Below are 26,385 nucleotides of genomic sequence, written 5' to 3'. Positions count from 1 at the left end.
GCCAGGGCTGCTCGGGGCGGAGGGATGAGCGGCGGGAGCGGGGGATGAGCGGCGGGAGCGGGGGGATGAGCGGCGGGAGCGAGGGATGAGCGGCGCGGGCCTGGCGGGGCCGGCGCGCCCTCTTGCGGCCATGGCTGGGAGAGGCGCGGGGCCTGCCCGGGTGCCCTCAGCAGGGAGAGGCGGAGGCCGCCGGCGTCGGGCACACGAACGCAGCGCCGATCGCAGCCGATCTGTTCTCCTCCAAATGAAAGCACCACCGCTGACCCTCTGGCGCTAACCTCTCACTATACCAACAAAATTCTGTGACAAACCTGACCTTGCACCTGGCTGAACATGAGCCAGCAGTGCCCAGGGGGCGAAGAAGGCCAAGGGCATCCTGGCCTGGATCAGCAATGGTGTGGCCAGCAGGAGCAGGGCAGGGATTGTCCCCTGTACTCGGCACTGGTGAGGCCTCACCTCGAGAGCTGTGTCCAGTTCTGGGCCACTCACTATAAGAAAGGCATTGCAGTGCTGGAGCGTGTCCAGAGAAGGGCAACAGAGCTGGGGAATGGTCTGGAACACAAGTCCTGTGAGGAGCGGCTGAGGGGAGCTGTTTATCCTGAAGGAAAGGAAGCTCAGGGGAGCCCTTATCACTTCCTACAACTACCTGAAAGGAGGTTGTAGCCAGATGTAACTCAGCATCTTCTCCCAAAGAACAAGACAGAATGAGAGGACATTTCACCAGAGGGGTTTATGTTGGATATTAGGAAAAGTTTCCTCCCCAGAAGGATAGTCTAGAATTGAAAAAGGATGCTCAGGGAAGTGGTAGAATTGCTATCCCTATAAGCATTCAAAAAACGTGTAAATGTGGTGCTTAGGGAGATGTTTTCATGGTGGACCTGGCAGTGTTGGGTTAATAGTTGTAATCAAGAGCCTTGGAGGTCTTTTCTAGTCTTAATGATTCTATGATTGTGATTGTCTCATCTCTCTCGTGTGTAAGACAATTTGATTCTTAAAAAGGTTAAGGGTAAATAATTTTCTGGGATCAGAAAATTGGTCAAAAAAAGTATCTCACCTTTAAATGGGAGCTGTGGAAAGACAAAGCACACCAAAGACAGTCCTTGCCCACAAGGGTAGCTCACTGTTGCCAGAAGGCACCTAGAGCACTGTGAGGGCATCAAGCCTTTGTGCTAATAACAACGATGTTCTAAACATAGAGAACCTGAATTCCTGTCAAGGAAATCAGTCTGCATCTTAGCAAAACAAAATGTGAGTTTTTTTCTTGATATGGGAAAAGTTCCCAATTATGCTGCTATCAGGCAAGCCTGGAGGTTCTACCTAGGTACGATGTCTTTCTTCCCAGGTATAGCAGAACTAAACTGTAAAGCCATGTTGAACTGAAAAGTTTCTGGTTTGTGCCTGGGTTAAAATTGCTGTTTTTAAATGCAACTCTTGATGTGATGCAATATGTTTTTTAAATGCATGTGTTGACGTTGATATGGCAAACATCTCAACCTTTTCTACCTCTCTGTCCAAAAGCTGTGCAGGTTCATAGCTTGCCCTCACAGCAGACCAACCCTGGCACCCCAGCTGTAAATTCACTTACCTGAGTCAGATGACCTTGAAAACTGATGTGTCACTTCTAACTGCCCATGTCCTGTGGCTGGCTGTAGAGTCACATTCGACCTGCTTGTGGCTGAAAGAAGCTTTATTTAGTGAACTTGAAAATGTGCTCAATTTCAAACTGCATCGCAGCAATGTCTAAAAGTTCTGATGGTAATCTCATTTCATTTCCTAGTAAAAATCGTTCTACAAAACCAGGATGCCTTATGATGGAAAATATAAACCAGAAAATGTACTCAGTAACCAAAAACCCAGCCCTCGTTGAGGATGACTTTTGCAAATAATTACTTTAAGATAAAGCTTGCAAATAAATAAAAAGTACCTTTTTTTTTTTTTTCAAAGAACAGAGAGGAAATTAAAATTAATGCTGCCTACATAAGGCCATGTTGGTTCCTCTATTGAAGATGGAACCTTTTTCCATTTATATGGGAGTTAGTTAGGGATAACTCCACTTAAATTAGTAGTCACAATAGTGCAGAAGCAGACTGAGGGGAAAATGAGGTTCTTTAAATGCCTACTTGAGTGTTACTAATGGGTGGCAGTAGCTGCAAATGTCAGTCTTAGCTTCCTATTTTCACTTTCAAATATGTCAGTAGTGTCCTGGTTAAAATTGTATAGTTCTGTAGCTGAGGTTTGGATTAAGTTAAAATTATTAGGATTAGAAATGGTGCAAAACCAGAACCTCAGATCTGATCCTCTTTGAATTTCTGTGTAAAGGAGTTTGGATTTAAATCCCCAGATGTGAACCTGCTTGCATGTTTAATTCTGGGGTCAGTAGGAGTCTAAATTCCTCATCTGGTTTTGTGTGGGTGTAATCCTGCAGAAGCATTTGATTGTGGGATTTTGTGGGGTTTATGAATGAAAGTGAGAGAAAGGAGGCATTTCATGACTGGTGATGAGACTAGTTTCCTATGCAAAGAGTATAAGGAAATAAAAGACAGTTACTACAACAGTTTTTATAAATTGTTGGGAATACAACACATGGGAGGAAAAGTGGAATAAAGAAAGTTTCTGTAAAGTCTGCACAATGGTACTTCACTTTCGGTTAGTTTTAGTCATCATTGTAACAAACACAATTAATACTGAAAATGGAAGTCAGGGTTTTAGTTGTCACCATTCAGATCTAAACAAATTATCAACATAAATTAATTTCAATTTTGTTACTTTACCTGAGTCCAGGATTTGGCTTAGTATGGAATGGTGCATTTAATTCAGCTGGAGAAGATAGAGTCCAGGCTCTTTCATTTGTTTGCCCTGGAAAAAGCATCTGGTCTGCTGGCCTAGGAGTATTCTGAGCACAAAACTATTACCTTGTGTAAGATACAGTTACCATGCTCAGCATGTCAGCTGGTCCTAAATTACTAAACCCTTATTCAGCTTTTCCTTTGTGCAGAATTGCTTTTTCAAGAAGTGAAGTTGGAGATTGCTTAGTCAATACTGTAATTAATTTGTGTGATTCTGCAAGAACATCTCTGTTGTGTGGTGAGTAAAATTATTGTGCATTCTCTTTTTCACAGTTTTGGAAATGTGTGTTTTCTCCTTGCTGGGCAAAAGCACATCTAGAAGCATTCCTTTCCCTCACTACATCTCCCACCACTGACTGAAAACATTGCCATTATCCTGGGGCAGGAAGAATATTGGGTTGGATCAGCCATTTCACTGCCTGTGTGTGTCTGTGAGATAAGGGCACAGTATTCAGTCTTTGAAAAGATGTTCTTCCAAGTAGCTTCTGTCTGTGTCTCTGTGCCTTTCATTTATTAACTCTCACATGTGACACGTATGTCTAAAAGCCAATATGCTGTATTAGGGCTCAATCCCACAGCACTGACGTCAGTGAGAGTTTTATCAATTACTTTAATGAGCATAGGATTAGGCCTTTGTGATTACACAAAGAACCAATTATTGGATTTTTCTATGAACCTACATTAAAACCTCCTTACAAATGTGACTTGCAGGGTGGGAATCAGAGAAAACATTGCTTTTCTGTTTCAGTTTAAGCTCTACTTCAGTACTAAGCATATAGTATTTAGGTTTGAAATGCAGTGCATTGGCAGAAACAGACACATTTTGCCCTCTGCTCCATCTCCCAGTAATGCATGGTTTAATCTCTTCCTAGGCATTCCTTGACTAAGGACCCAGTACTTTCACAGTCTCTATATTAAAAAAGACTTCTAGCACCTTGTAGAGTGAGACACTCTTCCCATTATACAAACAAGCAAGCAAACAATTTTTAAAAACAACCAAAATAAACACTGCCCCCCCGCCTCAAACAAACCCAAACAAAAAAAACTTCAAAAGCAACCAACCAAAAAAAACCACCCACCCAAATCTAAGAAAAAAGCCTGAGCCTGTGATTTATTGGTCTTGGTTTCATTCACCAATTCATTCATCTTGCAAGTATGCCAGCTGTGCTGTAATGACCTGGCCTACATTTTGCCCAACAGAATGCTTCAGATACCTTTATTTTCCTTTGGTTCCTAATCATTATTTATTATCTGAAATTATTATCAATCACTTCTTGTACAACCCCAAAGAGAGCAAGCACATCCTCCAAGCCTCATGATCTTTTATATCTAAAGCTCAAAGAGTGCCTGACTTCATGTTAACTTTCTGAAATCCATTAATCCACAGTGCAGGTGAATGCAATTTTCATGTAACTATGGTCTCTGCATCAGTAATTTATGCTTAAAATCAGAAACACCAAAAGTGAACGTCTGCCTCTCAGGCACAACTTGTGATGGAATTGATGCAGAGGTAATGTTTTATCCTTTACTCCACCATAAATTCACCCTGGCATTTCACTATGTTCCTGCACATCCACATAAAAAGATAGTTATAATAATTATTACTTTTGTGTTGTCTTTGGAAGTACTCTGCACAAGGTAGATAGAAGCTGCATCATGTTTTCTTGGAGTAAACATTTACAGTGTTATTATGCTGGAGTGATTGGAACTGAACCTTCCTGGGGCAGGTTATTTTTATTTATTGACATGATAAGAAAATACTATTTATAAGTTATAAAAATCACTAAAAGATGCAGTAACAGAATCTTAGTGTATGACACATACAAACTAGAAATAGTGTTGTGTTCACCCTGAAAAATACTGTTTCCTAGAGCATCCATTCTGTGCTTGTGCAGGAACATATAGATCTTATTTTAAGCTGAGGAAACATTAAATAAAAAGGGCTTTATATCTGGGGTCATTAGGATTCAGTGTAAAGCTCCAGAGTAATCTCATGAAAGTAGTGGTATGATCTAGGGGAGAGACACTGGCTTAGGAATCAGGGAGCTTGTGTTTCATTCCTAGCTATCTGTCTCGCTTGATAGTTCTGGCCTCTTCATCTCAGCTCTTAGTAATGCCATTTTTCACTTGTTGTCTGTCTTCACTATTTAAACTGTAAAATTGTTGTGACTGCCATTATTCTTTGGTGGGCATTTTTAAGGCGCTTACTGCAGTGGAGTTCTGTGGAGTAGATCAGGCAGTTTTTTTACCATAAAAATAAAGGAGCCTCCTCTTTAACTGGACAGAAGCAGCAACATGATGATGTCAGAAAAAATACGGGAAGGAAACTCATACCTGAATTTCTGATACAAATCTTAAATAGAACAAAGTTTTCTTTATTTAACTGCATAGTTCTAATGGAGGAATTAGACAAAAAACATTCATAAAGTGAATGAAGCAAATTTATCATAGCTCAGAATATCTGTAAGTCTATTTGTGCTTTTCTCTACCTGCTAGAATATGTTACTTAGATTTATACCTGTCATTCATTTATGGGATAATGACAAATAAGCCCAAATAATTTGGTTTGGCTGCAAGAGATCAGACAGGATGCCTGATACCACCTCAGTTCTTTTCTCCAGCAAGCCCACCAGCCCCTCTGATGTCAGTATGCTGTCCTTAACAAACAAAATCTGGTGCCCTGAAACACCTCAAGTTGCAATTGAAGAATTGCTTTTGTATTTCTTTTCCAGAAGTATTTTCATGTAGAAAAAAGTTTTGATCACAGACAAAAATGAAGCAGAAATGTAGCTGAAGGTGATTGATTTGGGACTGTAACTATTCAGATGAAAGCATTCTTCATTGTTTTGATACCTCTAGATTTAAGTTGATGATTTCACAAAATGTTTGCTGAAGAACTTGTTCTATTGACAAAGGAGTTACTTGTGTTCTACTGTGTGTTAGCTTTAATGATTTCTTCTTCCTTCTCTTTAATTTTCAACTTTTTATTTCTTTCTTTACTTTTTCCTTTAATTATCTCTGATAATTAATCTTTAATTATCTATTTTTATTTTTGTATTCTTACAATTTCCTTCAAAATATCTATTTTTGCATTTATAAATTTTAGCATTAATCCCTGCTCTTAAGACATAATTGTTTTCCAGAAGGAGGGCTACATCTACTTGTGCTTTTCACTACTTTGTGCTGTTCAGCTGATGCAAAGGATCTATAAAGCCATCTTAATCAGTTAAGCCTGATTTATGATAATGAGAACTTGGCCTCTATGCTTCTGTTCTTGTTTCCCTTCTTTTTTAGTATTCTTTTTTTCTGTTTCTCTTGAGAAGATTCCCTAAAATGTAGCCAAGTGATTAAAGAGTATTCATGAGTTGGAAATAATTTCTTCAGTTAATCAATAATGCATTCAATTAGTATTTCTCTTCATTACTCAAACACCCCAATTACTACTGTATTCTTTTCTCTAAGATTCTCTTGTCATACTCTACAAATGATTTTCTTACCTTCTTCCACAAAAATCTTCTTACTCTTTAAAACCACTAATGTGGAAGCAAAAACTATCATAACAATCATAATCTGAGTAGGTCAATATAGATACTCTATTTGCCAAATTAACAACTGATTTCTTACCCTTTGCAGTATAAAAATACTTACACCAGAAATCTTTGCCTTCTATTTAAAAGACGTTGCTAGATAAATTCAGATCTTCAGAGCCCAAAGAGCTCACACAAAATTTTGGAAGTGCCTGAATTTGGTATCAGACTTTTGTCAGTGAGATCCTGCTGGGATGAGCATCTGTGTGTGTGTTCTGTGGGCACTCAAGCCATGAGTCACTCGAAGTCCCACTGGATGCCCCACAGTGCAACTCTGGTGGAAATGCCATCATCAGAGTTGATGCCACCTCAGTGATGCCTTCATTCCCAGCCCACAGGATGTTTAACCAGCACCTGGGATACCTCCATGCTCTTCAGGGGATCTCAGCCATCACAAGGACTATGTAAGAATGCTGATGTGCAAAGCATGTTGGGATAAAAGAGAAGGGATTATCTTCTTCAAAAGGCTCTCAGGCTTCAGAATAATTATACAGAAACTGATGACAGTAAAAGCCTAATGGATTGAATACGTAACTGAGAGAAGGCAATGTGAGCTTCTAGCTTCCAGCTCTGCTCCACTGCATATGTTTTATATTAGATTTTCAGCAGAGCAAGGAAAACCAAATCTTCCCTCTTCAGCCGAGCACTCCAGCCTTTCATTATATCATAGTTCTTGTTCTGCATTTATACTCAGCCCATGAGAGGTGGAATATCTTCAAAAGGCGGGTTAAAAATGGTTCTTTTCTAAACCTGGAAAAACACACAATCTTATAGGAAAAGTATTCCTGTGCAAACAATAGGATTCAGCACACATCTAGTGAATCTAGCCTTAATTCTCTTAATTTTCAGTATTACTTGGTTTTAAGAACCACCAAGTTTAAAGAGGAAAGGAACCTAGCTCTAAACTAGTCTGTGGGTATAGGAACATCAAGAAGGAATCACCTTCACAGATCATGAAGACTACTGGTGTTCTTATCTTGGCACCAGTACAATGAACAATAGTTGTTCTTGAATTACTACTTCAAGGATGTCTTCCTTAGCAGGCAAGGCTGGATTCAGTAAAAAATTATTTCTTGGTGACTTTTTAAAAATGCACTGATAAACATTCTTCTTTGTATGGATAACATGGATGCCATTTTAGGGACAATGAAATTATTCCATCATACTCATTTTTCTGCAATACCATCAGTTCTGATATCTTTTTTCAGACACAGTTTATCAGCCTCTTAATTCCAAGTCAGTGATCTATATCTGGAGCTATCTGAATGTTTCTTTTTATATTGTTTCTTTCTCATAATGACTCATAAAAAAATCACCATTACCATTTTTTTCATTATCCACCTATGCTGTGCAGCTTGCACACAAGATTTTGATGTACAGAGCAACCTTTTATCATTTTTTTTCTCTTTGTCCTTTTCTGCACAGATTGCATACATCAATATTAACATTTCAGGTCTCTGATTTATCTCATTACAGTTCTACATTACCAGCTAAGCCATAATTTCCTTTCTGTAATGTCACTTTGAGCTCATTTCCTATACACTCTGCATGTGTATATAGACAATTATGGGGTTTATTGCTTCCTTCCTACTGGCCTTGGCTTTTCTCCTTTGTCTTCATCTTCCAGCATTCAATATTTATAGAAAGAACTCTTCACTGAATTGTAACATTCCAGTCTAAGTTCACAGCTGCCTGAAATAGCATGGCAGCACTAGTGTCCTGTATTTTCTTGTTCTCAGGTGGATGACTTTTAAATATGAATTGAAATGCCTCCCCTTTCCACAAACCTCAGGATGTGGCCATGCTTCCAGTCCCACTGGAGTCATAGACGTGAGTGATAGCTATAGTCCACCAGTTAAAGGCTCACTCATTTTGCAAAGCAAGAACAAGGGGGTTTGCACTGCCTTTGCATTGATCATTTGCGAGCAGAAATTCCTCATAAAGAGTGACTTCCCATCATTAGAAAGGAAATAGGTTGCAAGAAGGACTCCTTTTACCAGGACAGCAAACCTTTGTCTTTCACAAACCACATGCATCACTGAGGTTCCCTGTAAGAAAACTGCTCTCAGCACCTTATGACCAGGAGCACAAATGTGGCCCAAGACCAGCTGGAGTGCCTAAGGGAATGAATAACTCTCTCACGCCTGGAAGCCAAGCATGTATGGACACACACAAGAGAGACCAGGTCTCCTTTTCTCTCCTACCTGGAGGCAATTCCAACCATGCAGCTGGAGTAACACACATGTCCAGGCTGCCCTGACAAGGATGGCATTTTAAACCTTGGCTCTATACTTTGTCTCAGTGTTCATTTAAAACTTTGGCCCTTCACATAGTCCCCATCTTCAGCTGAATTTCCCCCTGGAAACTGCACTGCCAGAGCTCCACTCAGTGAAAATAAAGGCTGAAAACTCTTGCAGACCCTCTTTTCCAAAAAGTGGAGGTGCTTGTAAGTATTTCTTTGTCCACTGGAGGGCAACATTGGCTTGAAGAAAAAAAAGTTTTTCTCGGTTACATAGAAAGGTAAGTGAGGTGACAAAAACACACACAGAGAAAACACGTTAAGAAATTCCCAGGATGCTGCTTCACGGGCAGAAAAACAAAAATGTCTACTGCAATGCTAAGGAAGTATCTCAGACTGCAACAGAAATCAGTGACTATGGAACGGAGATGACAGGTGAAAGAAAGTTTGTAGAAACTTTCTTTGTCTTTCTAGAAGCTCATTCACAGAGGGATTTAAATGTGCTTTATTAATCTGAAGCGGGGCATTAGCTCTGTTGTTCTCAATCAGACTAAACAGTATACAGACAGATATGTAGTAATAAAGCTTTGCTGAAGGCTAAGGACTCAGAAATTGTTCCTCCCCTGGATGAGCCGTTCAAATCAAAAAGAAACAGTAGATGGGCTGCTACTATTCTTGGGAAGACCAAGAGGGAAAGGAGGGATGTGTGGCGGGCCCTGAAGAAGTAGACTCTTGAGATAGGAACCTTCGAAATGGAAAAGAGAGACTGTAGCAAATCTGGTGGAAGAGGAGCTAAGCAAGAGTTTCTTGCTAAGAAGAAATTTGCAGGTGTGATTAGATCCAACAGTGGTCAAGAGTCCTCCTTGGACTGATGAGACAGCTAGCACAGAAGGGAATTTCTTCTTCTGCTTTTGTCTGTCATTTTTCTTCTTATCTGTCATCCCTGCTGGGGGAGACGGCTTCTCTCGTTTATTACCTCTGCTGCCACAGTAGGATTGTTATTCCTGTCCCTCCTGACGGTGATGTAATTATGTCCCCAGAGAGCCGTGCCTGCAGGCAGCAGTGCGAGCCTGCTGAGCCTCTCCCGGTCGGGCTGTGCACTCTGGCGGCTGCAAACTGTGCTGCTGCCCACTCGGTGCCTATTTCAGATATTCCTGCTGGGGCCCACAGGGGAAACAACAGGCTGCATGCCCACTTAGCAGCTGCATGCTGGTAAATGAATTGGTGTTAGAAGTACCTGAAGACTTTTGCTAACAATAACATGGCTTGCTAGAGGTTTATAATACAGTTTTATAATTGGATTTGAAAAAAGAGGCTAGATTCACACTGTGCTCTGTGGGGAGCATCCCTTTGTGCTAGTCTGGGTTGCTGAAGAGAAGTGGGATGTGTGTGCACACTGGTTCAGGTGGCATTGGTTAGATAAGCAGCAGTTGTGCCTCATCTGCGGCCTCATTTGATCCTGCTGCAGGGCTGCAGTGGCTGTGATGAGCACTGCTCAGGAGCCCAGACAGGGCAAGTATGTCAAGTCTCACATATCCCATGTGAAAATCCATACTTGACCTTTGCCTTCCTGTGCCACATCTCACACCAGTTGTCTCGCCTGCTAAAACCTGCAAGGTTCCGAGCTGCTCAGAGGTTTCCCAGAGGTGGTGGTGCTGTGCCTGCTCTGCGAGGGTTGTGCATGCAAGAGCCTGCTGGTGCTCCCCGACTGCTGCCTGCCTGCTACACCGCCCCATGTATGTCCCATCTGCAGCACTGCATCGCCAAACACCTCAAACCCCTCGCTGCATACCCCTGGCACACAGAAATGGCAGTATTTGGGGTAGGGCGAAACTGTAAACATTAATGAATGTGATGCTGGCTTAACTGCTAAGCCAGCATTCCCATTTAAAGAGCCCCTCATATCAGAAGTGCCCAAAACTTCCAAATCTGGAAAAGCTGCTATCTTTCCTTAAGAATATCTAGCCATGTCTCTTTCCACAAATAGCTCAGAAATTCTCTGTTGGCAAGTGTTTTGCACAGTCAAATCATGCCTTGTCCCATGTAGAAACCAGAAAAGGCCGCCAAGATAATACAAATAGATTTATCAAAATCTGACTATACCCTGTATTGTCTCGCTACTCCATCTGTACTCCTTTGCATTCTTTATCTTTCATTTTGCAGACTAGAAAATGTAGAAATATATATCTTAAAGCTAAAAGCTCATGGTTTTCCCACCGATGAGGAAAGATGAATGCACAAATCTAACAAGTACCCTGCTGTTTCTGTTCTGGAAATGCAGAGTGAGAGTATTACTCCATTCTGCCAAGACAGGTGTCGGGGCTCAAGCCTGTGGGAACTGTAACATCCAGGAGTAGAAAATTTAATAGGAAAATGTAGCAAAGAAACTGCTTTTGGGACGAACAGATTGGGTACTTCCTTGCCTGTTAGCAATTCACAACCTGTACAGGATTTTGAATGCTATGTACCCGCTTATTATCTCAGGACTGCCAGCAAGATTTTCAGTCAATAAACACATCAAAATGCAGTCTGTCAGGACAGAGTTTCCCAGGGCATGAAGCCTGTGGGAGGTTGCTGCTTGCTGCAGGTACCCACAGCCTTGTGCTCTGTATGTCGTCAGAAGGGGCATCCTCAAAGGCAGGTTTGGCTTCTCCCACTGCCTCTGGGGACTGAAGGTACAAGTGGTGGTGCCACAGAAGAAGTGTGATTGCTGTTGCACTTCATTAAAAGCCCAGGGTTTGAGTGGCCAGTAACACTGCATTGAAAGGAACCCTGAGAAAAATCACACTGGCTCTGAGGCTTTTTTCAAAAGGAAGCAGTAGCAAAGCAACCTAAGGAGTTCCCCATGCCCTGCTTGTAAGCAGTGTGGGAATGGTGTAAGATACGCAGCAAATTTTTTATGCTATCTGCTGCCCAACTGTTGTGGCTAATACCAAGCACTTCCAGAGTATAATTTATGGGTCAGACAGCCTGTTTAATAACCTATCCAAAATGTTTGATCATGTCATCACTGTTTAGAGAGACTAAGGCGTAGAGCTTGCTTCTAGAGCCAATACATTGGGCTCTTCAAATCTGCATGCATAATATCTCTGGGCTAATAGCTGCCAACATACATTTATCCCAGTAATACTACCTGCTTACTGTTCTGCAATTCCATAGCAATACAAAGATTGACTTGTTCAACTACTGTGGTGATTTCTTCAAAAATCAGAAGCCTAAAAATATAAATGTTATCATAAAAAGGGCCAGGATCTTTAGTTAGTAACAGACTACTGTGAAATAGCACCTTAATTTATTATACTTCTCATTTTCTTCTTACTCATAGTCTTTTGCTTATAGCTGAAGTAAAACTGTACCATCAGGAGCCTGAAATCTTCTCTTTTGCTCCCCTCAAAGGCCAGTGCACATTACACAGTGCAAGTGTCCATGAAGAGTTCCCAGAAGCTAACTGAAAATAAGATCCCAGGGTGTCAGGGCCAGATTCATCTGGGGACGAGGGAGCAGCTGGTGAGAAGCTCCCTCCACATCCCTCTTCCTCCCCACCTCCATCATCACTCTTCTCTCCAGCATAACCTTTTTGCTGTCTGCCTTGGATGTGGCAAAGCTTTGTAGTTTCAGTCAACCCTTTCAAGGGGGCTCAGGGGGACAGAAACCAGTGAAGCCAGAAGGGAGGCATCACCTATGGCAACCAAAGTGACAGCTGCCGTAGCCTTTCATGTCACAGTTTTACAGACTCCAGAGGGGAAACATCTCATAAAAGATAACCATGTATGTATATGTCCAGAAGGTTTTGGGGTGTTTGTGTTCCAGGCAAGATATTCTCATCTTCTTTAGTGACAGATGAAAACAAAATTAATTTACAGAAGCTGTAATGAACAGAAAGTCATCTCATGCTTTGCTCTGGTGCCAAAATGCGTGACAAGGCCAGTAAGGGACAGAGACACACCCCCCTGTTCCTGAAGAAAGTCAGTTTCAATTAATACTGGTTCTTATTTCAGGTCTGCACAGATGCCTCATGAAATTATATGCAATTCCTTTGAAACATAGAACTTATGCTGCATGCGATCAAAAAAAGTAATTTAAAAATGCTATGTGTACTCTGGGATGAATCCCTTACTTTCCATTTGAAACTTACTTCTGTCCAGTTCAGATAAAGTGGATGCAAGTCACATACCGAACAAAACCTTTTTCATTTTTAGTTTTCACTGGAAAAATAGCAAGGTTTTTTAAGAGGACATAGAGCTATTTTTTGTATTAGTGTTACAAAGAACAAATCTGTTTGCCATAATGCCTGCTTTTTCATATCATTGATTACACAGTGAGACAACAATGACTGAAGTGTCCCCTGCCACAGGCAGAGATTGACAAGGCATATATCTGCTGAATCCAAGAAAAGAGTGCTTTATATCATTTACTGTACTTAAAACTAGACTCATATATTTTGTCAAATACCACACTGGAGGTCTGTTTAGCAATTTTGTCTGTAAGCCTCAGTTTCTAAGTATACTTTAGTCTGGGTGGTGCATTTAACCTTTTCTTTTTTCTTTTAACCAGTTGTTAGGTATTCAAGGCAAGAGTTATTAAGAGGATAAACTGTATCTCTTCTAACATCTGTGCCTGTCACCAGTGACCACAATGCTGAACCAGAGGGCTTTGAGTCAATTCTGCACAACAGACCCGACACCCATAGTAGGGGTACCTAAGTGGGGATGCAATATAGATTGAAATATTTTTACATTTCCAAGTGCACTTTCCTTTATTGATAATTTAACATTGTCATTTCATCCCCGAGGTTACGTGCAGGCAGAGAGAAAGCTTCGTGGGCAGCAAGGTACTGGCAAGGACACACTGTGGGCCCTCCAAGACTTTCCCATTTGCTTGCCTTGAAGTTCCTTTTGTGTGACCCTTTATGACTAAAATGAAACAAATTCATTTGTGAGAGTCAAAAATACATAGGTGAAGGAACCAGGTTTTTGAAGAAGCATACATTTCAAACTTATATTTCTCCAACAGCATCAGAGGAAAAGTGAAACAAAAAAGCTGACTTCTTTTTGTGAAACTTCATTTTGCTGTGAAAGCCTCTATTTAAAAAGCCAGTGCTAAGCTACATTCATGGAGCAAAGAGGAGAGTCTGAACATCGTGTTTTCTGCCCCCTCCAACAGCTTGTTTTTCTGTGATATAGCAATAGGGTGTGGGTTTACAGAAGGTTTCTAGCTGCTCCTGCACTCCCCTCTGTCTGAGCCTAGGGCCTTCCTTGGAGGCATCCCAGCTGTGCCCCAAGTGGCCTTTCAGGCACCGTGCTCTGCCACCCTGGTTTTGGCACAGTCTGAAAAACACAATCCTCCTCAGCCTCCATGGGGATGTCCCTGAACCTCCACCCTGCTCGGGGTGCTCTCTCTCCCATGGTCTGAGGGGCAGGATAACAGACCTGATACATTTTGAAGCATGGTTATTGGGACCACTGATCTTTACAACATGCCTTTTAAAATGCACCAGAGGATCCAAAATCTATAGGACAAAATCAAGACTTTCCTTGATGTTTGCTTTCCCAGGCAAGCACAGGCTGTTAAACCTCCCTCTCAACAGTGGCTTTAGTGAAGCAATGACTGTGATGGATTATTAGAGTAATGGGATTGTACTGCTCCTGCAGAGAGCTCCATCTCACCTTTGCTGCTGATTTGGAACAAGTAGAACAAGATTTTCCTGGGCTGTAGCTCGCTCAGCACGAAATCACCCACCAAGTTCAACAAGCAACAGCCAGCAAGACTTTCTGCACCCTCATCAAAACTCTTTCTGTTTCTTCATTGTCCAACAGCTTTTCCATGAGGAATACAGTTATTAGTTTTTTGAACTAATTTTATTAATTTAAGCACACTTACAAAATACATTCACATACAAAACAAAACCCACCACACAGACCTGTGCCTATTTATGGCACCTACTTTGTACAAAGAAAAACCCAAAAAGTAGATGCTTTCCTCTTTGTCTCATTATTTATGTATACAAATGTTTGTTAGAATAAAAATAAACATAATGAAAATGAATTAAATATAGTTTGGCAAAATTCACTGGTGTTTATCACTACTAAGAGTTTTCTGGATGCTCTGTGGGGAATTTATATGAAATTACCATTATCTTCCCATCCTGAGATGAAAATTTTGAGTGACTTGTTTTTCGGATCCCAGAGGAATGAAGGACACTTGGGCAAAAGTAGTCATGAAGCAGATTAATTCTATTCCCTCCATGAGTGATACACTCAACTTAGAAATGATTGATAATGTTTTGTATTTCAGAGGTTTGTGTTTCCCCCCAAATGAGTTAATTACTACATTTAACAACAACAGAAATATCTTTTCTTAAATGTTCAGCTATCATTGTAGCAACTTTAAAAATAAGTGGCATGTAGTCATCAGCTGAATTCAGTTAGCAATATTAATTGGAAGTGTCACTGATTTTTCTCACTTACACAGTCAAATAACTGGAGTGAAAAAACACCTAGGAGGCATCACAAGACTGAAGGTTAAAACAGATCAGAAATGATGGAAACACAACATTGGGATTTGAGTTTCACTTGGAAAATGTTTGATGTACACTACCATCTTGCTCAAAGCAAGACATCTAAGAGAAATAGTGGTAACAACTAAAGCAAAATATCTTCTGCAAATGTTTGTGCCGAAGTTTTGCACCGACTCTCAGAGCTGGTTTACCAAGGGTACAGGGTGAGACAGTCTTGGTTTGTTGGTTCCAGTTCACTGTGGGAGTCAACTACAGGATGCAGAGCTGAACACAAAATGAGCTCCCTGAAGTGTGGAGGACTCCATGATGCCAAATACACCCTCCTGTTCTGTCAGCATGAGATCCCCTTCCCCACACCAGCCTAGATCCCCGTCCTCCCGCTGGTCCCTGCTCAGGAATCGAGGCAGCCACAAGTCTCCACTGAGTGCCAAGATGTCACTAAAGGACCTTCAGTGTAACAACAAAAACCCATGACTTTATTTTCTGACTCCAGTATTTATAGATTCTCAACAATGACTGGGGATTGGATAATTAAGTTACCACCTTCCCAGGCACACTGGTCATGCGAAACATCCATCAAAAGATGTTTCTTAGAAGGAATGTGGTAAGCAACTTATGTTTATAGAACTTTCATGGGAAAGTAACTAAAACTATGAAAACATTATCAGAAGGTTTAATTTAAAGGGGTCTAAACCAAAGTGTTTGCTCTATGTCTGCAGATTCCAGAAATAATTTAGGGCAATAAACATGGCTACAGAAGTTGCAATTTCTGAGTATCATTTTTTTAAAATGTTCATGGCTCTATTCACAATATATTCATGCACCCACAGATCTTACCAGAGTGTACCAAAACAGGATTTTATTTTGCTTGTCACTGATGCAGACATGCAAGCAGATAAAAAGCAAAAGGAGACTAAGCTGTCAGTAGATGACCAACTCTGTTTATCTTTGCCCCTTACTCAGAATTATAGGGAAATACATTGCATTTAGAATGTTTTCACTACTTTTAGTTAGCAGAAAACAAAGGTAGGAGACTTTAACTGCTTTGAAAGGTAAAAAGAAAGCCTTTAAACACTGTGCTGTTTTTGCCAGGAAACTGTTGCCTGCTTTTAAATTATATACTCCTCCACTGTTTTCTTAGTTTTACTCATAACATTAAGAAATATTTTCCCCAGATCTTACTAAATACATATCCGTAAGTCCCTGCGCACATTTGACAAGAATATTGGAAGATTAAATTTACAGGACTTCACTCTTGCTGTACTTACATCTCTCTTTCTCCACTCCTAACCCTGTGTGCACAGTGTATTCCTTACACATTTATTTCCTCAGGGCACAGGCAGTACACACAGGACAATAATTCCTTCAGCAAGTGCCAGGGTAAGGAGAGATGCCCTGTGCAAATGCCCAGTTGCACTGGGTGCAAGGTCCTTGTACTGGAGGAATTGCAGTCACTTAGCTTAGCTTGAACCATTTAAGCAACCATTTAAGTATGCTGAACCCTGCACTATGGTGACCCTTGCTCTGACCCAGCAGCTTTGTCTCTGCTGAGCTACAGAAGCAGATCCCATCCCATAGAATCAATGGTTTAAGTCCCAGCAGAGGATTTTCAGTAAGAGCCATCCCTACCCTGTTTATTTATTCCACAACTACTTCCACTGACCACCTGCAGCCAGGTGAGTGAGAACAGAACCCAACCCTTTAATAGCTTTTGTTACCATCAGCAAAGCAAGTAAACAAGAAGTGTTTTCTTGTAAACAAGAGCTGCCAAATCACTCTTCCTATCTTAATGCCACCCAAGATTAATTAAATTAGAACTATCCCTCTTACACTGAAGCTCCAAAAGACAAAAAGTACTTAATTTGTTCCTTGAAAAACTTCAAGAGAGTTAAATACAAGGTATGGAGCAGTGACCCATTGTTATGATAGATGAGATCTGTAATGTGTTTATAAACAGGTTAAAATAACACATTCATTATAGAAATGGAATGTACAAAATAAGCTAACTTGTATGTTTGACTGTCTACTCTTTGAAAATAGTGCTAGTTTTTGTTTTTGGAGTGTTTTTCTTCATCTATCTTCATTTGGTTCTCTTTTACAAATTCAAAGTAAATTGGACATTTGAAAACTGTGGGAAACCTGTTAAAGGCCATACTAAACTACCTAGGAGGCTGGAGGACAAAAAAGAAAGGAAGAGCTTCCAAGGTACATAATCAAAATACATTGTTTTAAGCATTTTGTTAATACCAAGAAGTAACAGACAATAGAAATAGAATAAAACTTCAATACATCAGTTAGGAGATCATAAAACACATGCTCAGCAGTATCCAAATGATCTTCCAGAAAGAAACTGGAAATGACCAGCAGTGATGTTTTACTGTCCTACTGGACAATTCAGGGGCAGCAAATCCCCTTTTTAAGATACTTTTTACACACTGTAAGCAACTAATACAGTGACAGGTTCAATTAATCAGAAGTCTTTGCAAATCAACTCATGTTATACTTTTGCGTTCATGCTATTTGCTTAATCATGTCATGAAACAATTAGGACAAACAGAACAAAAGTCCAAGCTTAGTCTCCTTTACTACACCTTACATATTTTTAATTTTCCTTGGCAAAGAAAAAATAAAATTGAATTGGTGGGCTTAAAATATCAGAAATAAGCATATAAACATAAAGTGACCAGCAATACATTTAAACTGTGAGATCATATAATTTTTAACTACAAGAACTGTGGAGTTCTGGAGCAGTGTTCCAAGACAAGTAGGGTAAAGAGTCAAATTTTGGTGGTGTTTAGCTGGTCTGTGAAAAGGATGATGTGTCAGGCTTGCCTGTTAGGGTCAGGACTTGATAATTCAGGAGATAATTCAGGATATTCCTACAGTGAGTGATTATTGTCTTTCTGTCTCCTACCCAGCTGTTCAGTCTGCTATCACCACATGACAACTACTGCTAGAAACAGCCAGCTTCCTTTGGTGAGCAGGGGGGTGGGAAACATGGCAAGAGAGGGGACTTCAGATGCTGGCCAGGTCCAGAAGAGCCCTGCTAAGCTTTGCCATGAGAAACAATGTAAGGCTTGTCAGGGACTGAAGTACCCAACACCAGGGAAGAAATGGGAAAACACTCCCTGCTCAATTTGGCCACTTAACACTCCAAGACACCCTGAAAGGTTTGGAAAGCACTCAGTGTTACAGTTCTTGTTCCAGTAAACAGACTTTTCTTTCTGTAGGCCTGATATATTCAGTTTTCTTCACACTGAATAGCTCCTTAGGGTCAGCTCTTGACCTTTTTACTGTATTTGAATATTATTTTCCTGCAGAAGCAGCTTTACCATGTTACTGAGCCTGCTTCTGCCCTGTATACTAATACTAATATAACACTAATTATTTATAATGAGTGTATACTAATTATATAGTATACTAATATACTAATGTCCATTATATATTAATATCCAGCTCAAAGGCAAGTGTCCGAACAACCCTCTAATATTTAATTTGTTTGACCAAGGACCAAAATCTGCCAAAGCAAATGCAGCCATACCAGTTTGGCTCAGAGGGAAGAGTCAGGCAAACCTCTGAACCACAACAAAACTCATCTCAGAGTACTGTGCTAAGAGCAGCAGCAAGAGATAACACTGAAATGTATTCCATATACTGTGAAATACTTCAAGAACAAGTACTAAACAGCCTACTAAACTACAATACACTATGATTTTGTTTGAGACTGATTCATCTGATAGTTGCAGTAGATTGTGAAAGTCTTGTTTACCTCACAGCCAGTCCTGGGGAGGTATTCAGCCATGAAAGCAGTGATTAAAAAAGAGTCAGATAATATAAACAGGAATTTTTCAGGCCAGAAACAATAACATACACAACTTCCTTAATATCACTTAGTTAGGGCCTTACTTTCCCTGATTCCCAAAGAAGTTCATGTAATCACTTCAGTCCAAGATTATGTCCTGGGATCCTCAGTTACCAGAGATGATGCAAAGGGACCATCAATCCTGATGGTTTGGGCCTGGCTAATTTACGAGCTTGGCTTTTGTTCATGAGGTTCTGTTTATAAGACCTGGATACCAAAATGTCATTTTTCCTCTCCTACCTCCTTAATTCATGGTGAAATTTGAACACTTGAGAAGTCAAGTTAGGAAGAGCTAATTACAAACCTTGAGTGCACAACCCAATTTAGAGTTTGGTATGGATCATAGTCCACATGTGCACTTCTCCAAAGGCACATTTTATATTCTAGTTCTGTAACTTGGAGTTTAGAGCTAGAAAGTTTCTTTAGTATTACCCAGTTAGGCTTTAAGTCTAATAATGCCTCAGCTATGGATATCTGCCATAACACCCCACACTTCTATTCCAGCTCTTCTTAATTACAAACAGATTATTTCTTCCAGTGGAGCTACTGAGAGAAATCTGTTTTCACTTAGCACTTAGGCCAGAAATGTTATCACCACTCCTGCTGTAATTGTCTGCTGGCCTTTATTAGCTTGTATTGATCTGAGAATCCATATTTTTGGATGCTTTCTAAATCTTTCTGTTTGAATTCAGCCTAAAGTGAAGTAAATGAAATAGATTTTACCCCATCTGTTTTTCCTCCAGTATGCTCCTGAACCATATAAAAATAGTTTCAGCTCTTTTACAGTTCAGATTTCTCACTTTGACAGACTTAATATTAGTTCACTGCCACACACCTCCAGAGCCAAGCCCCTGCAGCACAGCTCAACAGAATAATAAATACTGGAGGAATGAAAAATAATCATAGTACAGCTACAACTCATTACAAATTTATCTCTGGTGCTGTTTATCTACTGGTTCCAGCCTTCTGCCCCATCCCAGCCAAACCTTCTGCATGCATAGCAACAGAAATCACCCCAAACCCTTGGCTGCTGTGAGTGCTGTGATGAGCTGTGAACCACACACTCCTACATGACGCCTCACGAGCCAGTGGCTGCCTTGCTTTATAGACTGCTAGCTTTCTTCCCTGGTAGTCTTCAAGGGGATAAACAGGCAACTGGAAAACTGCAGGGCAGATAGATGCTGTGCTCAGTTATCAAACTCCCTTAGGCTTTTGACTGCTGCTGCTTTGCTGTCCCTCTCAGAGGTGTCAGTGGCATACATCTGCAGGCACAGCACTGGCTGGAAATCAGGAGACATGAGCTTTGCCAGCAGTCTGCTGCATGACCTTGGGGAGCCACTTCAGCTTATTTGACTTTTATTTCTACTTCTGCCCTTTGTTGATTTGTTTTTGATGAGAATATAAATTTGGGGCAGACCTAGTCTCCTGCTATACTGATAAATGGCATCAAATACAACATGACCAGCTCTTTCTTGTGTTTCTAGATATTAATGTAATATAAAAAAGGAGCAACTAAACCAATCTTCTGACCTATCAGTACCATTAGATCCTTTAAATCAAGAAACAGTTGGTGGTCTGATGATGTTGAGCTGTGTGGTATTAGTGTAAGGTGATTATCCTCAGAATAGCCTAAACTGCACAACATCATCTGAACTCAGAAGTACTTTTAACTTCTGGGGGCTTGAGCCAAGAGAGCTGGAAGCCTCTTAGTGCTTCTCAAGAGACCTTCAGTGCTATGCAATGACTGGTTCTCTCAAGAAGCATTACTAGACAAGAAGAAAATGACTACTAGGAGAGAGATGTAGTTGAGCTTTCTGGAGCCATTTCATAGCACAGTATCTCAGAACCATCTGGGCTTTGTCAGTGACAGATCTGACATGACTGTGCTGCCTTACACAGCATTTCCTTTCTCAGTTCCTTGCAGGGACCATGGATTGCCAAGCCCATCTCTGAGGCAAGTTGGCTTCTTTGGCTGACCAGAAAACAAGGCCAGTGCATAAATGGAAATGTTTGTGGAGTGTTATAAATGGAGTGTTTTATGGAAAACATCTCATAATTTGTCTCTCTTAACCCTCTAAGCCCCAAATGCTGAGGCCATACACTCTGTAGGACTCAGGGGGTAACCCTGGGCAAACTGAGGGCTGTTAAATCATTTCCAGCTGAAAGACATTTTCCAGCCAGTCAGGGAAGAAGCAGTACATGCTAATTTCTACCAACAGGCTCCTGGTATAGTTAATTAGACCACTTGTGTGTTTGCCCAAGGCTCACACATGCTGTGCTGTCTATATGATTTTATATGGGCTTGGTTTTGTGCACATATGAGGCTGACAATTATGTTATGTCCTGTTGTTTGGGTGGTTTTTTTCCCTGAAAACCTACTTGGTTTCTTTTGTATTTGTTTCTGTTCTATCTAAACTGCTTTTGCTAATTGCAAGCACACAATATGTGTTATATTTGGGCTCACTGAGTTATAGACTTAACTTTGATTCTTCCATTCAGCAGCTTGTCCCAGATTCTATGTATTTATGAAGGAGGCCAAAGACCACTGGCACACCACTGTCAATGCCTGAACTGCCTAAAAATATGTTTTTCTTTTAGAAGTAAACATCTTTCTAAGTGCTAACACTTAAGGATGTGTTATCAAGTGTAAAAGCTCATTCCTTCTATAGAAAGGCCACTCAGTCCACAAGCACATCAATGACAAAAATGCTTTATGAAGCTGTTCCCCAGAAAAACTGGCTCATAAAGCCTCTGTGCCAGTCTCCTGCCATCAGCAGGTTCCCCAGCCTGTGCAGGGCTGATTTGCTCATTTGATGGGAGTTCTCCCCCCGGCCTCTCACATCCTGTTTCAATGCTGGTACATGAAGGCAAAGCAGAAGGCAGTACTCCCTGGCTGCTTATCCCAGCCTAATAGCAGTGAGCTGCTGGACACAGCTGTGAGAGTGGAGCTGGGAGTTCACTCAGTACCTGGGAGCTGGCAGATGCTCCAGCCAAGCTTTAATCCAGAAGCAGCTGGGGACATATTTCACTGAAAGAAAGCTTTTTAAGAAAAAAGCATCAGAGGTAATACTGAAGTGAGGTTCCTCACTCAGTTTTTAAGTTTTGCATTTACCTGGGGGCCTTTTGTGTCAGAGAAGCACAATTCTTTTTAAAAGCAACAACACATATAGGAGGTGTTTTCAGCTATTATGGTGTTACCATTGCAAACGTGTCTTAGCAACATGCAACAAGTTCTGAGCAAAAATGTGCTGATCTCTCCCTGCCTTCTGCTGCTGTATTTGCAGTTTAATGGCTGAATTGCAATGTCCAGGCTCAGAAACAAGGGTGCTTAATTTTTCTGCCTGTTGAATGAGGGCAAAGACTTGAGTTTTTTCTGTACATATTTTCTCCATGTAGTGTTATGTAAAAAATATTGCCATAATTTGTATGATATATGTAATAAACTAGAAAGTTGATGGGACACAGTGAGAGAGCAACAGTTGCTTGGTTTATATTAACTTGACAATGTCAAGAACTGACTCCAGGGGCCATTAACCCTCATTGACCTGACACAAAAACTGTAACTAATGCTCAATTTCTTCCCTGAACTATGCTGGGCTCAGTAGTAGACACATGACCACTTCATGTTCAAGTCAACCCAAGCTGAGACAGCTTTGCCAAATGAATTTAAAGGGCACAGCAGAAAATGCAAACTGGCTGTGAGCTAGGAGCGGAGATAGACACCAAAAATGAGGGGAGAAAATTAAGAGTGGATTCCTGACAGCAGGGCTGGACTTAGTGCTCTGAGAGCTTTCCAAGTGTAATTGCTTGTGTGCCATTTGGACCACCCCACCCCTGTTTAAAGAAGTTTGGTGTACATTGTGAACACATTATCCTAGAGTATGTGCTGGGTCATCTCTCACGCCAATGGAAAAAGAGCCATATGTCAAAATGTCTTTCTGCTTGACAAAGGTGAGATTTGGTTCTGCTACAGGTGGTAATGCATTACCCACAGTATTATCCCACAGTAATTAGGAATCCAGAAACAGCAGCTGAGATGGAGCCCTGTTGTGCTAGCTGTTTGCCAAAGCACAAACCAAGAGGAAGTCACCCTTTGCATGACTTTACATTAAAAAGCGCATCCTTGTGTTTGCAAAAAAATACCCACAAAACAAACAAAAAGCAAAAACAAAAAACCCCACCAAAAAAACCCAAAAACCCCACACCAAATCTCAAAGTAAGAAGGGTTCACATAGAACACCATCTAATCAACTTTCTCAGAGGTACCCAGGCAAAGCAGATAGAAACTGAAGACTGTTTTAATGCAGTTCTTGACCCAAGGTCAAGTTTCCACTCTTTTTTTGATAAACATTTGACTTCATTTGCACAAAAGAAGTCTTTCACTGCCTCAGCTCTATGGACAAGGCTGTATACCATCACATGCTATCTGCTACTGTGCCTTCTGGTTACTGTCAGGAGCAGAGCTGGCACCTTGCTCTAGATTTTTCCTCTCTGTGCAAATTTTTTACTCTCTCAGCAATTAAGTGCTGCCTGTGGAACAAGCACACAAACTGCAAAGTCTGTCAAGCTTCTGCGCTTTAATTTAACTTGAGTTGTGTATCTGGAACTTCAAAAAAGGTTTCTAGCAAAGTCCACTCTCCAGGAATCAGCTGCTTTTTCTGCATTTTTTAGCTTACACAAATGCTGAACTCTGTACATTTTCTAAACCCATGTTTTCATTTGTCATCTGTTAGGAATAATAGTCTCACATAACCATTTCTACTTCTAGTCTTAATGTAGATGTCAAAATCATTTTATAATTATATGATTAAAAAACTTCTGAATTTTTATATGGTAAGGGTGATCTACATTTGAAAGTTGAAACAGAATAATATAGGGTGCAAGTGTAAAATACAACAGTTTTTCCTAAAGTAATCCATTTTGTTTTTGGAGTTTGGAAATTTTACTGCAGGATATCTTATTCTAGTATACTTAGGAAGCAGGTTGAACTTAATCAAACTGGCATGAAGAGCAAAAATGATGAAATAGAAGCATGTATACATGATGTGAGTTATTCTGAACAGCAATTCCAAGCTACTTCCAATGCCTCTAGCTGGTGTCTAAATGAGCTCACTCACCAGGAGCCAAATCACACAGCTAATAAACCCAGCTGAGCAGCAGAGCACTGTATTAACATAGCAGTGTTGTTTTTAGAACCAAAGCAAGCTCAGGTATTTCTGGTTTCAGACATTTCTCTGTGAAGGGAAACACTTCATAGACTAGGAGCAAAGATAAACCCAAGCATCAAAGCAGTAAAAAGCCTTAGGAGTGCCTCAGTGGGAGGTCATTGTATCCCTGAGTGAGGCAAGGGAACCAGCTTTACCTGCACCTCTAATCTCTACAGGGCTAAATCAGGTGAGAATAGCCACCATCACTCCAAAGAAAAGTTGTTTTGCTGCTGTTTGTGTGGTCCACCCCACATAAAGCTCCCGATGTCAAGCATCCTGCAACCTAACCCCAGACTTTCCTGACATGGCTTTTGCAAATCATCTTCTATCACAGCCACTGGTCAATGGTGTGAATCCATTCTATTTTGCATTGGAGGAGATTAAGGTTGCACACACACAGAGTGAGCTAACTTCCACAGAGGGATCGACAGCAGGATAACGAATTGCTAAATTACCACAAATAACTCCCTAGTGCTTAATAATCATGGCATATCTATGCTGTGGTTCCAAATACTTGGCAGAGGTTTTATATCAGAAATGAGCAACTTAAATGGCTTCTAAAGAAAGGTGATTTTTCTAGGTGATTTTTCAAGGGGAATTATAAACACCTGCCAGTTTCTGGTGTTAATTGTCCTGCTCAAATCTTGCTAATTAGCAGTTAGTTGAAAAATGTCGGAGTGCGTGATAGAATTATTTAGTGCTTAGATTCTGAACACTACCTAAGCAGTGTTAGAATGAAATCTACTGATTACTTTTGAATTATAAATCCATAAATCTTTCATGCATCCATAACTTTCTGTTTAATGTTTATTTTCCTGATTGTTCCATCAACACAAACACTTTACCACTTTATTTATTTTTAGAAATAAGGAACTGACAATTGCCACTTTGTGTTTCTTTTACCTCAAAAAAGACTTGCTTGTAATACAAAGGAAGGAGATGAGGAATGGGCACAGGGTGTGTGTATGACCAGAACCCAGAAGAACCAAACATTTAGTGACTGGTTCTCAATGGTTACTGAACAATATCCATCTCAGATTTGAATCTGTGAACTTTGTCCTGTGAAGCCCAGAAGTTGTAACCCACAAACAACAGTGGAAGAAAGACAGGAAACAAAATATATCCCATCTGAATTTTAATATCAGTAACAGCCCATCAGATAAAAAGGATGAGCTGTGAGAGTCACAACACATCGTCTCAAATCAATGCTAACTCTGCTGGTTTCTGCAACATCAGCTGCTTAAACCAATCTAATTTTGCCTCAGAGCTGACCAAAATTTGGAACACCAAGTAGTGTTTTGATGTATGAAAAATGCTTTAGTACTCAATAGTTAGTGCTAGAACTAATTTGTTCCAGTAAAAAAGCTTAAAATTATTTAAGCCAAATTTTCCTCCAGTTACTGGAAGGTTCAAGCACAGCTTATATTCCTGCTAAAAAAAATTATTAACAGCTGCTCTCTAATTACATTTATTTCCTTTTGGAACTAACAGACTGTGGGCTTTGATGTATTGGTATCAGTTAATCACACTTCTTGAAAATCCCACGCAACACAGAATTTCCTCCTGATTTTGGTTATTAATAAATTAGACCAAGGTTGCCATCAATAAATTAATTTAGTGTCATCATCCAAATTTCACAGCAACAAGCAAGTACTCTGTGAGTTACAATTCAGTAACTTTAGAGAAAAACTCATAAGAAGAAGTTCTAATTTATAAATAAACCTTTTTTTTAGCACAAAAATGTGTCTTCTGGTGGAAAGAGTGCCTAGGCTATAACACTATATGAAAAGTAAAGGAGCTTACAGACATGACTAATTTTTTCTCAGATTCACAATTAATTCAATAGATTCTTGGTAAACAGACTGCTGGTTACTCATAAATTCAAAAGGCCCTTTAATGGGACCTAGAAATAAAGATTAAGTCTATTAAACAAAGCAAACCAAAATTTTTGGCTTAAGCAGCTTGCCTTTCCTGTAGTACAAACACCACTGAAATGCAGTAGCTCATACAACTTTGAAAACTCTTTTCCTCAAATCATGACAAAAAACAAACAGAAAATATCCAATGGTATTAGACAGACAAACTAGCAATTAAGCATCCAGAAACACACAAACACTGGGTTGGGCT

The 26,385-nt window shown here is 40.4% G+C and overlaps 1 long non-coding RNA gene across 3 annotated transcripts in view; it reads right to left on the bottom strand.

Annotated features, from left to right (window-relative positions):
* The window catches only part of LOC107203136, a 68,309-nt gene extending 65,048 nt beyond the window's left edge, over window positions 1–3,261 (bottom strand). For all 3 annotated transcript variants that reach the window (XR_004497071.1, XR_004497070.1, XR_004497072.1), the window contains exon 1: window positions 1,586–3,261. This is a non-coding gene — a long non-coding RNA (uncharacterized LOC107203136). The remainder of the gene's footprint in view (window positions 1–1,585) is intronic.
* Between the last annotated feature and the right edge of the window lie 23,124 nt (window positions 3,262–26,385).

Source organism: Parus major, chromosome 4 (assembly GCF_001522545.3).
Source record: "Parus major isolate Abel chromosome 4, Parus_major1.1, whole genome shotgun sequence".
Classification (NCBI taxonomy): domain Eukaryota; kingdom Metazoa; phylum Chordata; class Aves; order Passeriformes; family Paridae; genus Parus; species Parus major.
The sequence above is the reverse complement of the archived record's forward strand: the minus strand, read 5'-3'. Positions and strand labels throughout refer to the sequence as shown.